Source organism: Giraffa tippelskirchi, chromosome 7 (assembly GCF_054371585.1).
Source record: "Giraffa tippelskirchi isolate mGirTip1 chromosome 7, T2T-mGirTip1v1.2.pri, whole genome shotgun sequence".
In the NCBI taxonomy this organism is placed as follows: Eukaryota; Metazoa; Chordata; class Mammalia; order Artiodactyla; family Giraffidae; genus Giraffa; species Giraffa tippelskirchi.
The window spans coordinates 133,144,842-133,158,842 of NC_137281.1; the positions used below are offsets into that span (position 1 = coordinate 133,144,842).

The 14,001-nt window shown below is 42.4% G+C and overlaps 1 protein-coding gene and 1 long non-coding RNA gene across 4 annotated transcripts in view; one reads left to right on the top strand and one right to left on the bottom strand.

Annotated features, from left to right (window-relative positions):
• Positions 1-14,001, top strand: part of PPM1A (protein phosphatase, Mg2+/Mn2+ dependent 1A) — a 102,367-nt gene that overhangs the window by 81,462 nt on the left and 6,904 nt on the right. For 2 of the 3 annotated variants that reach the window (XR_014059381.1, XR_014059387.1), the window contains one exon: positions 2,400-2,431. The gene's annotated coding sequence lies outside the window, so the exon portion shown is untranslated. Of the gene's footprint in view, positions 1-2,399; positions 2,432-9,253; positions 9,518-14,001 lie in introns of all 3 variants that reach the window. The other variant, XR_014059383.1, reaches the window with a different exon arrangement.
• LOC145513432 (uncharacterized) overlaps positions 1-14,001 on the bottom strand; it is a 78,235-nt gene that overhangs the window by 13,989 nt on the left and 50,245 nt on the right. The window contains exon 3 of the long non-coding RNA XR_014059390.1: positions 4,821-4,869. This is a non-coding gene — a long non-coding RNA (uncharacterized LOC145513432). The remainder of the gene's footprint in view (positions 1-4,820; positions 4,870-14,001) is intronic.

Genomic DNA, 14,001 nt, shown 5'->3' on the forward strand with positions numbered 1-14,001 from the left:
AGGGTAAGGGTGTTAGGCTTCCAAGCTGTGGCTGGGCCTGGGCCAAAAGTGAGGGCATTTGGGAGTCTGAGGACTGAATAGCCAGTTACTGCTATAATTTTCAAACTGCAAAGACCATTGAAGATTGAAGGCCAGACAAACTGTATACATCAGACGGACATGCTAAGTCGCTTCAGTTGTGTCCGACTCTATGCGGCCCTGTGCACTGTAGCCTGCCAGGCTCCTCTCCATGGGATTCTCCAGGCAAGAATACTGGAGTGGGTTGCCATACCCTCCTCAAGGGAATCTTCCCGACCCAGGGATCGAACCCATGTCTCCTGCGTCTCCTGCATTGCAGGCGGATTCTTTAGGGCTGAGCCACCAGGGAAGCCCATACATCAGATCAGTATATCTCTAAATAAGTGGGAACTGTCAGATCAAGAACAAAGGCACTGTGTCTGCAGTCTTGGGCTAATGTTCTAAGTTTCTGAAAGGGGCTGCAAGAATGGCCACAGGGGATGGTGGTGTATATAATGGGGTTCACTCTGGCCTATGTAGCAGAGTCCATGGAAAAGTCTCCTGACCCCACCCCTCATGGATTTCTAGCCTCTCCATCAATAAATGTCTGGGACCCAGGCTTTCTTATTTTCTTCTCAGTTGCCTTGCAGTGCTTTTCACTGAAGTTGGGACAGCCTGTGGTTCATATATTCATTCAACAGATGCTTATTAAGAGACTTCTATGTGCTAATAAGCCCTGATGTTTAGATTTTCAGCAAAGCAGGTGAGAATCCCTGACCCCTTGGCCCTTGCAAAAGGCAAGATAAATCGACAAAATCTATGGACAGTGTCAACATGACAATGATCTGGCACTCAGTTCAGTTCAGTCACTCAGTCGTGTCCGACTCTTTGAGACCCCATGAACTGCAGCACTCCAGCCCTCCCTGTCCATCACCAACTCCCAGAGTTTACCCAAACCCATGTCCATTGAGTCAGTGATGCCATCCAACCATCTCATCCTCTGTCGTCCCCTTCTCCTCCTGCCCTCAATCTTTCCCAGCATCAGGGTCTTTTCAAATGAGTTAGCTCTTCGCATCACGTGGCCAAAATATTGGAGTTTCAGCCTCAGCATCAGTCCTTCCAATGAATATTCAGGACTGATCTCCTTTAGGACGGACTAGTTGGATCTCCTTGCAGTCCAAGGGACTCTCAAGAATCTTCTCTAACACCACAGTTCAAAAGCATCAATTCTTTGAGCTCAGCTTTCTTTACAGTCCAACTCTCACATCCATACATGACCACTGGGAAAACCATAACTAGTTTCCTGTAAATAGAATCCTTCCTTTTGAGTTAAGGAGAATTCTGACACATTGAGGGTCCTCCATACATGTGAAACTATTATTGTATTCAGTAATAAAGAAAAAGGCTTAGCTGATGAAGGAACCCATGTGTTTGAAAGACTAGAGGAAATGTCTAAGTTCCATTAACTTATCTGGTGGAGGGGTCCCTGGCCACATGCAAACCACTCCAATGTGGGTGTGCGGATAAAATGCAAGTTCGACTGTGAGACTTAAAAGAACTTGGACTTCATGTCTCCATTCCTGGGAACTCTTAGGTCAGCCAGGAAATGCAGGGCCTCTGGCACTCACCTTCACTGGCAATACAACCTATTAATCCTGTTTAACTTGCCCTTGTCCCTCTCATGTTCTCACTTCCCTCCTTCCTCACCTTCAATTCCATGGCCAAGCATTAAAATTATTCCCTTCTCTCTGCCACAGGATCTGTTTCCAAGGTTTCCAGAAGCCTAAAAGAAATTGTATACCCACCCTAGATAAGCTGGAATAGAGTAACCCATATGTCAAATGTCTTTGCTTTTGGCTATAGCAATAGTAATTCATCGTGGTGACGCTGGCTATTTCACCAATTACTTATTAAGATGTATTTGGGGGCCTCCCCTGGGGCCTGTGGTAAAGAATCTGCTTTGCAATGCAGGGGACTTGAGTTCGATCCCTGATCGGGGAACGGAGATCCCACATGCCACGGAGCAACTAAGCCGGTGAGCCATAGCTACTCAGCCTGTGCCACAACCATAAAGTCCATGTGCCACATTGAAAAGATCCTGCTGACACAATGAAGGTGTGGGCCACAACTAAGAACCAATGCAGCCGAATAAACAAATAGTATTTGGAAGTGAACACCAGAATGCCACATCAGACCACGATGACTATTAGATATCATCGACTGCACGCCCACAGACACACACACACACACAAACTCACACATTCACACTCATGCTTAAGTCAACTCTATCACAAACTTACACATACCAATTTTACAAATATGGGTTTATTTATTCTCTTCTAATCCCTCTATTTTCTATATAGAATCTGGATTTCTAAAAATCGTCTTTGTTTTTGTTATAGGCTATGGTTACACTTATTCAAGATGATTTAAGGTAATGTATGGATGAACTTAAAAAAATTTTAATAGTTATGCATATATTTTAAAGTATATTTGAAAAATACAAATCACTTATCAAAGCATCATTTCACAGAAATTACTTAGGGTGCAAACAAGGTTTTAAAAAGCGAGTTGATAAAAAGTATTAAGTTAATTATAATGCACATGGTACGCAGATATGACAAAAACAACATAGGCAATAAGGTATGCCTAAAAATTAAGTCATAGGTTCTTAGATGATCCGGGGGACTGAAAAAGACAACTGCAGCTGGCCGTGCAGAAAGGGCCCTAAAGAAGTCTGCTGCAGTCTGACTCTGCCAAACATTCCTTCCGTCCTCACTAACAAACAAATAAAATCAGGTACCCACGGCTTGAGAAAAAAAATCTTTTTTTCCCTGAAACTCAAGAAAAGTATGCCATACAATTTTATCAACAGAACCCTTTCCGGCTCACAGGACATCTGTGTTTAATGTGATCATGGTTTTAGATCTTTAGAGCCCGAAGGCATTAGAAACATGCCAGAAATCCTCCAGTCACAGCAAAGCTGTTTCTTTTAGAAAATCACCCAGTATTTAAATGCCTGTTTGGAAAGCTCTGTATAAATCATGAACTATTTTTCACTTCCCTTGAACGTTTTAACGTTCAACTCTAAAGAAGCCAATTTAACTGAACTTCAAAACTTAAAGTGGATTTACCTGCATTTTTATAAGAAGAAACAATCACACAGACTCTGACTCATGCAGGGTTCCTCAGCAGTGGTACTAATGGCCTAGCAGGATGTGTAGCATGGCTGGCTCCTGGTGATGAATGCCAGTAGTGTGTGTGCATACTCAGTCGCTTCAGTTGTGTTTGACTCTTTGCAACCCTATGGACTGTAGCCCACCAGCCTCCTCTGTCCACAGGATTCTCCAGGCAAGAATATTGGAGTGGGTTGCCATGTCCTCCTCCAGGGGATCTTCCCAACCCAGGGAGTGAACCCGAGTCTCCTGCCTGGTGAGCCCCTGGGGAAGCCCCACATGCCAGTAGAAACCCCAAGTCTTTGTGACAATCAGACTGCCCTCATTCCCTTCCCATATTCACATTCAAACTGCCCTCTGTGGGGCAGTATTGGCCTGGCTTGAGAACACAACTGCCTTAGTGAAGAAAAACCTGAGACCCAGAAAGAAGTGATTTGCCCAAGGACCTACACCAAACTAGTATTGTGTCAGGTTTCCAGACTGAGAAGAAAGAGAGCCTCAGGGGACCTCGCCTGCTGGAGGCTGATGGAAAGATTGTCGGAGAGGTAAAACACAGGAAACACATCGGGGTGGCCGGCCAGGCCTATCAGAGAAGCAAATGACATTGCTCACAGTTGCAGACTGAGCAGGTGTGAGCTTCAAGGGACTCAGCCACCACGTCATCTCTCCTAAGGATCAGGGGCACTGGTGACTCTTCTGACCACATCATCCCCTGCCTCGTTTTCCTGCTTTGCTTCCCATCAAACAGTTTCCTTATTGCCTCTGCCTCTTCTACCCACCTTCTGACTGCTTACATGAACACTTTCCTCAAGAAAACACTAATGGGATCACTGGACATTGCCAACATAAAGCATGCCATTAAGACCAAGTTTTCTTGCCAGCTACTCCAACGGTGCCATCCAAAGTTGAAGGCTTTGCTTTAGGACCAACAGCCTATTTCCCCAGCAGGGGGCAGCAGAGCCTGTCAGCATCTATTGCTCAATGAGGAGTTTGAAGCCAGACTTGCAGGGGTTGGAGTCAGCTCCATCCAATAGTTCTTATGCAACATCATAAGGATGTTACATCAGTTTCCCACTGGTAAATTGATCAAATGACACACTGATAGTATATATCTCAAAAAATGTATGTGTATATGGAGAACTGGAGCGTAAATAAGTCATTAAAAGTATTTAGCACATAGTAAGCATTTGATAGGAGAAGGCAATGGCAACCCACTCCAGTACTCTTGCTGGACAATCCCATGGACAGAGGAGCCTGGCAGGCTGTGGTCCACGGGGTCGCTAAGAGTTGGACACGACTAAGTGTCTTCACTTTCACTTTACACTTTCCTGCATTGGAGAAGGAAATGGCAACCCACTCCAGTGTTCTTGCCTGGAGAATCCCAGGGATGGGGGAGCCTGGTGGGCTGCCGTCTATGGGGTCGCACAGAGTCAGACCACTTATACAGCCTGAATAGCTTCAATGTGCTTTTTTCACATACTAGTCCTTATAGCCATGCCTGTTCTAACATAAAATGTTTTAAATTACTTACCGGATCAGTTTAAATGTTTAGTTTTTGTGCAAAAAACAAAACAAAACAAAACAAAACACCTTTAAGAGAAATTAATGCCCCAGGGACTCCAAGTGCTTTCCCAGCAGTATGCATACCTCATTCTGTGTCACCATAATTCTCATGCCCTCACGGTTGGAGGTTTTCCTTCGAGAAAGATCAAACAGAAATATATACAGTCAGTCACTAAACTGTCAAATATTCATAAAACTTAATTCTTTACATTACATGTGGACAACATGTGATAAGTATTGCAGAGGATTCAACCACACAGCACCTCTAACCTCCATGAGTTTATGTGTAGCCACGCTGGTGCTGGCTTCCAGATATAACTCCCATCTCAGTCTTCCCCAGCTAGTGAGAATGGATGCAAACCCATTTGTGCCCAAACTGCAGTGGCTCCAAGTCCCTTTCTTCCTACTTGGCCATAGAAAAACCCTCCTTTACATGGTCCCTCTAGGAATCTTCAAGGTCATTACAGGGATCCACAAAGTAGTCCCATTAGTCCCTGCTGCTGCCTATGGTCAAATCACAGCTCAGTCTTAGGAGCCAGCAAATCCAGGGAGACTTCCCATTAGGCTGGCATCACCCATGGTGCCACTGCTAGCAGCTGGTGCCAGCAGGACTGAAGATGTGCTATGCCCCTATTCCATTGTTCTCGTAAAGAGAGGAGAATCTACTTTTACTTTTGCCTACATGGGGTTGTCTGACAGCCAGCTGGCCTGAGCTCCCAGATACCATGAAATGAGGGGTACACTCTTTCTTTTGCCACCTAGCCAGGATTCTGCTTCTAGATTTCCACAGAGGTGCTGCCGGAGGGTCACCTTATTCTCACTCCAGTCACTGCTGTCAGTACTGTTTCAGATATAGGCAGAGCAGGAAACCCTCCTTGGCAGGCAGAAGGGGCCCTGGCCATCCTGAGACCGACAGAACCTTAATGTGCAGCCTGCTCCCTAAGGCCAGAGATCCAAGTCATCACTCAAGGAAAGTGAGAAGAATGCATCTAAGTTGTGCTCAGCTTGAAGGGGGAGGGGAAGGCGATCATTCCACCGCCAGGCTGCTTGAGCCTTCAAGCACCTTCCTGTGTGCAGAGCCGCACATTTCACAGCATGAGATACAAACAGAGGGGACTCCTACCACATTTCCTCCAAGCATTTCCTGTGACTTGGTTTTGATTACAGCTGTATATTTCCAAACCCAGTTGGACAAAGATACAATCTTCGTCACGTAAATCTGAATACAAATAGCTAATCTGTGGGGACTCCTAGTTCCATAGATATTCTGTACTCTCTCGCACCTCAGAATCTTTCCCATGCTATTCCCTCTAGCTGTCTTGCCTTTTTCTCTTTCCTTCCTCAGGCCATTCACTCTGAGTAATTCGTGTGTGTGTGTGTGTGTGTGTGTTAGTTGCTCAGTCATGTCCGACTCTTTGTGACCCCATGGATTGTAGCCTGCCAGGCTCCCCCATCCATGGAATTCTCCAGGCAAGAACACTGGAGTGAGTAGCCATTCCCTTATCTCATTCTTCTTTTTATTCTGAATTGGGTGCCCTTCTTCTGTTCTCACATAAACCCTTCAACTTTCCTTTCTTATGATTATGCTTTATAGTATTGCTGCTTTGCTTGTCTCGCTCCCCTGGAAGATTTCATCTTGTGAAAGTGGGCATTATAACTATAAAAGCCCAGTACCTACCTGAGGCTCATCAGAGAGGTCAGCAGCACCTGCTGACTGAACGTAGGAATGAAGGGTGGCGTAGCTCCACGCTCCAGAAACTCACTGTGCCATGACATAAAGAGGAGAGAAACAGCTATTGGGCAGGATGTTTTCTCTTGGTCTAAGCCATATTAGATGAACAAAATGACTAAGTTATGGTCCAGCCAATCAGATGTTTTAGATCTTTTTAGGCAGTGATTTGACTCACTTCTATGTAATAATATCAACAACAGAGAAACTGATGATGCAATCCTGTTCCCCAGAATAGAAGATCTATCAGCCACTTAGTCATGGTGATGATCCTGATTAGCTGTGATAGCTAATGCCTGACACAGGGGACTTGAACTTGGGAAACCCCTAGTTTGCAACTTTGAATTAATAGTAAAGCTCCCCTCCCATTGGGTTTCCCTGGTGGTTCAGTTGGTAAGGAATCCACCTGCAATGTGGGAGACCTGGGTTCAATCCCTGGGTTGGGAAGATCCCCTGGAGGAGGGAACGGCCACCCACTCCAGTATTCTGGCCTGGAGAATTCCATGGACTGTATAGTCCATGAGGTTGCAAAGAGTAGGACAGGACTGAGCGACTTTCACTTCACTTCTCCTTCCATTAGTTTTGCCAATAGCCAAGCTGTTTGAGTAGAGGCCAATAAAACCGGTACATTTGTAAAAAAAAAAAAAGCAGTGTAGAGCAAAGAGCAGCAGAGAGAAGAGCAGGAGGTGGAGCCCCAGCTCCTTCACTCCATCTACCTGAGTCTTTCTCACGTCTCTAGAAAGGTCTCTAGAAAGAGGAGATGGAATGAGCTCTTTCTGCTCTGCAAGCACTGATCCATCACCACTCTGTGCAAAGTCCACTCCAGGCCAGCATTTGGCAGCATTGGTCATTGTATCTGAGCTTTCTGGGACATGGAGCTGCCGAGTGGTGAGCAGTTTGTATCTCAGAGAACTGTGATCTGGGACCATTCTCTTGCATACATCTCAGTTTCCTCATTTGTAAAATGGACACGATGACAATAGTATCAACTTCATCAGGTTGCTATGATTAAATGAGAGAAGTGCTTACACATGAAGTACCCAGGCACACAGCACGCTCTCAATAAATGTTCCTCATTGTTGCTTAGTGACTGTACATGGTTAAACTTCTGTATTTTTGCACTGTGAGTACTTGTGTGTTTAAGTCAGAGCAACAAATAGGGTTTCTATCATTAACAGAGCATTGGGAATTCTTCAGTAGGAAGTGTGATCAACTCCCATTATTTCCATTTCAATGGAGCATTTGTGGAGGTCATATAATTGCATTGCATTCTGAACTATCTCATAAGCTGTGGTGTTTGATGGTGAAAACTCAAATACCTATATATTATTTATTTTAAAGAAAGGAAACCATGGTGATTTTTTATTTGTAGCATTACAATGCATTATAAAAGTAAGAAATCTTTTTGAAACTCATTTTTAAGAAGGAATGTGTTTCTTTGTCAATATACCTAGACATCTTATATGACTGCAAACTTCCTGGCATATTTTCTAGCATTTACTGGTAGGTTACAAATATTTCTTTGCACATTCTCTAGGTAACACCCAGGAAATGGAAATAAGCAACATCTGTACTTAGCAAAATTCAGTCTTTCAGATTTTCAAAACAAATCTATAGTTGAGTCAAATACGCAGATTTATTTTTAGTAGTTCACAGAAGTAGAATGCAAGAAAAACATTGGTTTTATTATGGGAAGATTTACTCTCTTACAATTAATTTATAAGTGGGTTATATCACAATGAACAATTCAATACATTTTCTAGGTTTATTGACTTGCGAATTCAGTGAGTGAGACTTAATCATAATCTTGAGAATTCTTAGGAGGAAAAGTCAGGTATTTAGAAAAGGGGAGGAAAGGTTTTTCATTTATTAGTTATGAAACAAAGAAATCTTCCTTCTTTGTTGTCTATATTCTTGCTTTGTTGTCTATATCTGTTAGTCATAGAAGCTGCCACCCATCTCATCTAAACTCTAGAGGGCTCCATGTTAATTGCCAGGAAAATCACAAAGAGAATAAACTTCATTAATATTTACTCCTAATTATTTTATGTTTATTTTTGGCAGGGTCACAAAGAGACTCAAAGGCCCAGAATAAACTATATGTAACGGGAACAGATCCTTTTTCTACTTCTTTAGTTGATAAAGCTAAGAGCCTCTTTCCGGGGTTTTCTAGTCCAGCATGGGCACCAAAGTGGATTGGGCAAACATTACAGCTTTTAAAGATGTTGCAAAGACTATGAAGCAAGTCAATTTGCCTTTTTTGTTGTTGTTGTTAGATGAAAACTGTAATTTTTTATAGTTTAGGTTTGACAAACCTATTTACCATATAATTTTAAAATAAAACCAAGAAAGCATTTTCTAGGTCAAAACAGCATGGCAAGTCCTGGTTTTAAGCATCCCCCAGCCCCTTGCCTACCTCCCAGGATAGGGAAGTGGGTCAGGAAATGCTAACCAGGTCTGTAACTGATAGCACTGGGCCACTCTCACAGATTCTTATGTGATGAGATTTTCTAATATTAATATTTGCTACTCAGTTTTAGCAATAAAAATGATTATCAACAACATTATTGGAAATTTTGACTACTAATGAAATTGCAGTTAAAGCTATACAGTAGAAGTCTATGTCAAATTTTATTTATTTATTTTTGTTTCCATAAAAGCAAAATATAAACATACTATCATTACAATTTCCAACGATTAATGGCATTATTATTTTTGTACTACGGCCAAAACAGTACAATTTTCAGTGGTTTTAATCAGTTACCCTGCTTCTACTCTCTCTCCATAGGGACACAGGGACTCCTCCTTCTTAGAGACAAGCAGGGTCCAGTTGGCCACCTTGCCCGCTACCTTCTCCCACAGGACAAGGCACACACTTAATTCAGATGCAGCCTTTGTCTCCAAGGTAGATCCAGCCACTCACCTTACCCTTCTCCTCTTGCCTCAACTCTGCGCTCCAGCACACTCGACTATTCAAGAGAGGCAACTTTTCCTGCCCACACCATCTCCACGTGTTGAAATCCTAGCCATCTGCACTGCTAATAGGCACACAGTAAGCATTGGTTCCCCCCTGTGCCTGCTCTGTGCCAGACAGTGCCCTCAGCACACCATTCTGCATCATCTGATGTAGCCCGCACCACGACCCAGGAAGTGGGTGGCACCACTGTGCCTTTACAGATGGAAATCAAAAGCACAGAAAAGTAAAATGACTTGGCCCAGGTCACACCGCTGGTGTGTGGGATGGCACCAGGACCACGCCCAAACCGCTTGACCACCCGGCGCTTTACGCCTTTTGGGAGAGCAGCTTCAGCCACAAAGCTCTGCCTATTTTCCCAGCGTTTTGATAGCTTACTCTTTAGAACTGGAGACTGGGGACTATTTTACGTGCATCTCTGCACCCTTGTAGCACCTCCCATAGTCTCGCTCACTTAAGGGGAGATCACTCACTTAAGGGGAGCTCACTATGTATTGATACTTGCTGGAGGAAATTTACGTGGAGAACAGTGCATCACAAAACGTCAGGTCCTGACAGTAAATTCAGTGGAAGTTCAGGGAAGAAACGTGGGGCAGCTGCCCACGGCTTCCGGTAGGGGGTGGGGCTCCGGCGGGGCTTGGGAGACGAGGTTTAGATTCATCTGTGACGTTGTGTTCCTGCCATTCATCTGTACTGTGTGTTCCTTCAGCCCGTTCATTTTCAGTATTGTATAATATTCTGTGGTACCACTAGTATCGGACTTCCCTGATAGCTCAGTTGGTAAAGAATCCACCTGCAATGCTGGAGACCTGGGCTTGATCCCTGGGTTGGGAAGATCCCTTGGCGAAGGGAAAAGCTACCCACTCAGTATTCTTGCCTGGAGAATCCCATGGACTGTATAGTCCATGGGGTCGCAAAGAGTTGACACGACTGAGCAACTTTCACTTTCATGACTAGTATCACAGTTTGTTTTTCTATGGATGAACATTTGGTTGTTTCCAGGTTGTTTTTTTTTTAACCATTATGGATTTTGCTGCTATGAATCTTTTCCTACATGTTTCCCGGTGCATATATATCATTTTCCTTTGTGCATATATCTAACGGCCAGGTCATATAGCATGAATATCTTAAATTTTTTAAGATAAGGCCAAATTATTTTCCCAAGTGGTTATGAAAATCTACACTCCCACCAGCAGTGTATTGAAGTTCCGTTCCTCCACATACTTGCAAACACTTGCTTTGGTCGTACTTTTAAATTTTTTGCCAACTCGGGGAGTATAAAATATTACCTCCAGGTTTTCTCCTTGTGGTATTTTGACTTTTCTGCCCATTTTTGCCTCCACAGTTTGTGCAGTTAATGACTTGTTTAAAAAATAGTTCCTCATGCCATCTTCATCTTCTAAGAGCTTTCTACATTTGCCTTTCACCCTGAAGTCTCTAATCCACCTGGAATTTCCATTTAGATATGTGTTTGGGAGTGTTCTCTCTCTCTCTCTTTTTTTTCTATGCGCCCTTCATGTTTGCTAAACTGTTAAAAGCAAGGAGTTGTGTTCAAACTCTGAGGAATTTTTTATTCAATTTCTTTTATGCTGATAGAACAATTCAGGTTTTCCATTTTTTCTTGAGTCAGTTTTATAATTTATATTCCTTTTAAAGAATTCTTCCATTTCTCCTGTTTTCAATTGTATTTGCCACAGTTTATATAGCCTCATAACTAAAAAAAAAAATCTTTGCAGCATCAGTAGTTGTGCTTCCTTTTCAGTCCTGATTTTGCTTCTCTGTGCCCACTATCTTTTACTTGATCAGTCCTTACTGAAATTCAAAATTTATGTCTTTTCAAATAGCTGATTTAAGACTTTGTTGATTCTCCTTGTTTTCTATTTCACTAATTTATACTCTTTATTATTATTTTCTTTCTCTTCTTTCTCAATTTATCCTGTTATTCTTTTTCTAACTTCTAATTTCATCCTTCCCTCATTTCTAATGTTAAGTATTAGAAACTATGCATATTTCTATAACTATCGATTTAGCTTTATCCCACAAGTTTTTATATGTAATATTTTATTGTCATTCCATTCTCAATATTTTCCCATTTTCATTATAATTTTTAATTTACAAATTACTTAAATGTTTCTCTAATTCTTTGATTAATATTTAATTAATTTAAATTTAAAATATCAGATTCCTTTGGGACACACTAGGTCTTAAGGCAGAAGGTTATGATACAGATTAAATGAGAAATTTTAGAGGAAGCCTTATGTCGCAAAGAAGGGAAGCTTATGTGATTGGTTGTATCTCAGGTGAAGGGCAGGTATGTAAAAAGCTGGTGCATAACAAAATTTGAGCATTGAGAGATTATAAGAAGAAAAGAGAGAACACTCCCAAACACATTACCTAAAGATCAAATTCCCCTAAAGTTTTATGCCACTTTATATAGTTATTCAAATTCCCTTTACTTTTTCAAACTACAGTTGTAACTTCAGCATATCTGATTCTCTTAAACCCTTCAAACATCTATAATGCAGACTTATACATCACAGTCAACAAGAACTTTATAAACATATGAGTTAGACTTAGCAATTTTTTGGTTCACATTCTTTCAACTAGTTTAAATATATGAAAAATATAAGCCAAGCCACACAGTGTTAGCAGAATATATGCAAAAGTGCAATTAATATTTTAAAAAATCCTCCCCTAAAACTTCACATTTTTTCATTCACTATTATTCAATAGTACAGAACTGTCTTCTTAAATAATCAGCTCAATTTATGGCATCTCTTTGCTACTCAAAGTAGGATCAACAGACCAGAAGCATCAACATCACCTAAGAATTGGTTAGAAATGCAGACTCTCAGGCCCATCTGGAACATCCTAGATTAGATTCTTTAACAAGATCCCCAGATAACTGATGTGTATGTCTGAAGTTTAAGAAGCACTACTGTTCAATACTTAGTACTATATATAATACAAGTGCAGGCAAAGGTAATTAGTGATCACTCTGTATTGTGGTAAGGACTATTGATCTGAGAAACTCAAAACACCTAGATGGACCTTCTAAGACTAACCCAGGAGCTGCTAGGATGAGCTCTCTCTATGCTCAAATTTTGTTATGCACTAACCTTCTGTGTACCTGCCCTTCACCTGAGATACAACCAATCACGTAAGCTTCCTTTCCTTGCAACATTGGGCTTCTTCTGAAGTTCATCATTTAATCTGTATCATAACCTCCTGCCTTAAGACCTACTGTGTTCCAAAGGAATCTTGGACACATCACTCAGGCTGCAATTGTGCAGCCGTCCCTTTTCATGATTTTAAAATATCTTAACTGACCTCCATTCCAAGGCGACTTATTGTCGTAAAGGAGACTGGGAGCAGGCTGTAAGGAGGAAATGGCGGTGCAGCCAGGCCTAATGCAGAGCTGGGGTCTGCCAGGGGACAGAGGGAAGTTCCTCCAGTGGGGAGTCCCCCTTTTCCTGTTTCCATACCTCCACAGCCTGAAAATACAGGTGAAAATGGGCAGGCAGAAAGGAAAGCGGAAGCAAGAACTAAGGCTCCTTTGTTTGAGGTCAGAACGTTTACTTGCCAGAGTCAGCCGGTGTTGACACCTGATTTTCTGTGTCAAGTGAGCACATTTAGCTGCTGCCTGATGAGAACCATTAAGTCAGTAACAGATTGTATTTCCATTCCAGTGCCCTTTTCACCAGTACACAAGAAGTCAGTCACATGGCAAGGTCATTAAATTGTTGGTCCAATTGATTGGTCTAATTATCCTCACCTAAGGAAGAAAAATCGGTCACTGGGCGTGAAAAGGCACTGGCTGTGGAACAGTATTTCTGGATTATAATCTTGCACTGGACTCTAACCCCACTGTGAAGGCTGGACCAAACCTCTCGTAATTTCTCTGGACCACAGATTACTTATTCATTGAGCAGAAGGATTCGTTCCAAAATGATTAGTTTTCCAAGACAGAATTGCAATCTAGATTTCTTGGCTCCAAGGCCTGGTACACCCTGGAGCCCTGTGCTTCTTCTAGAATCTTTCCATATTATTTGCTAAAGAGTATTAAGTGTGACCCAGGGTTGTTCTCACAACTCAGGACTAGAAAACAGGACTCTTGGATCTTTTGGCTCAGCTGCTGCTGCTGCTGCTAAGTTGCTTCAGTTGTGTCTGACTCTGTGTGACCACATAGATGGCAGCCCACCAGGCTCCGCCATCCCTGGGATTCTCCAGGCAAGAATACTGGAGTGGGTTGCCATTTCCTTCTCCACTACCACCCTTAGAGATCAACAGGAAGTATTCCTGGAGAGCCCACCGTTCAATGTAGGGAGACTGACTTTTAGTGAATGAATGATATGAATGGGAGCCATAGACCTTGCTGCCTGTGTAGGAATCTCTATTAACCACTGGCCTTGGAGGAATTAATTAGTCTCCTTATGCCTCAGCTTCTGCATCTATAGAATGAGGCTCGCAAGAGGAAATATCTCACAAGGTTGGTGGTGAGGATCAAATGAGACAATATATATATAAGGAGTGCCTGGCACAAGGGAAGCACTCAATTATTA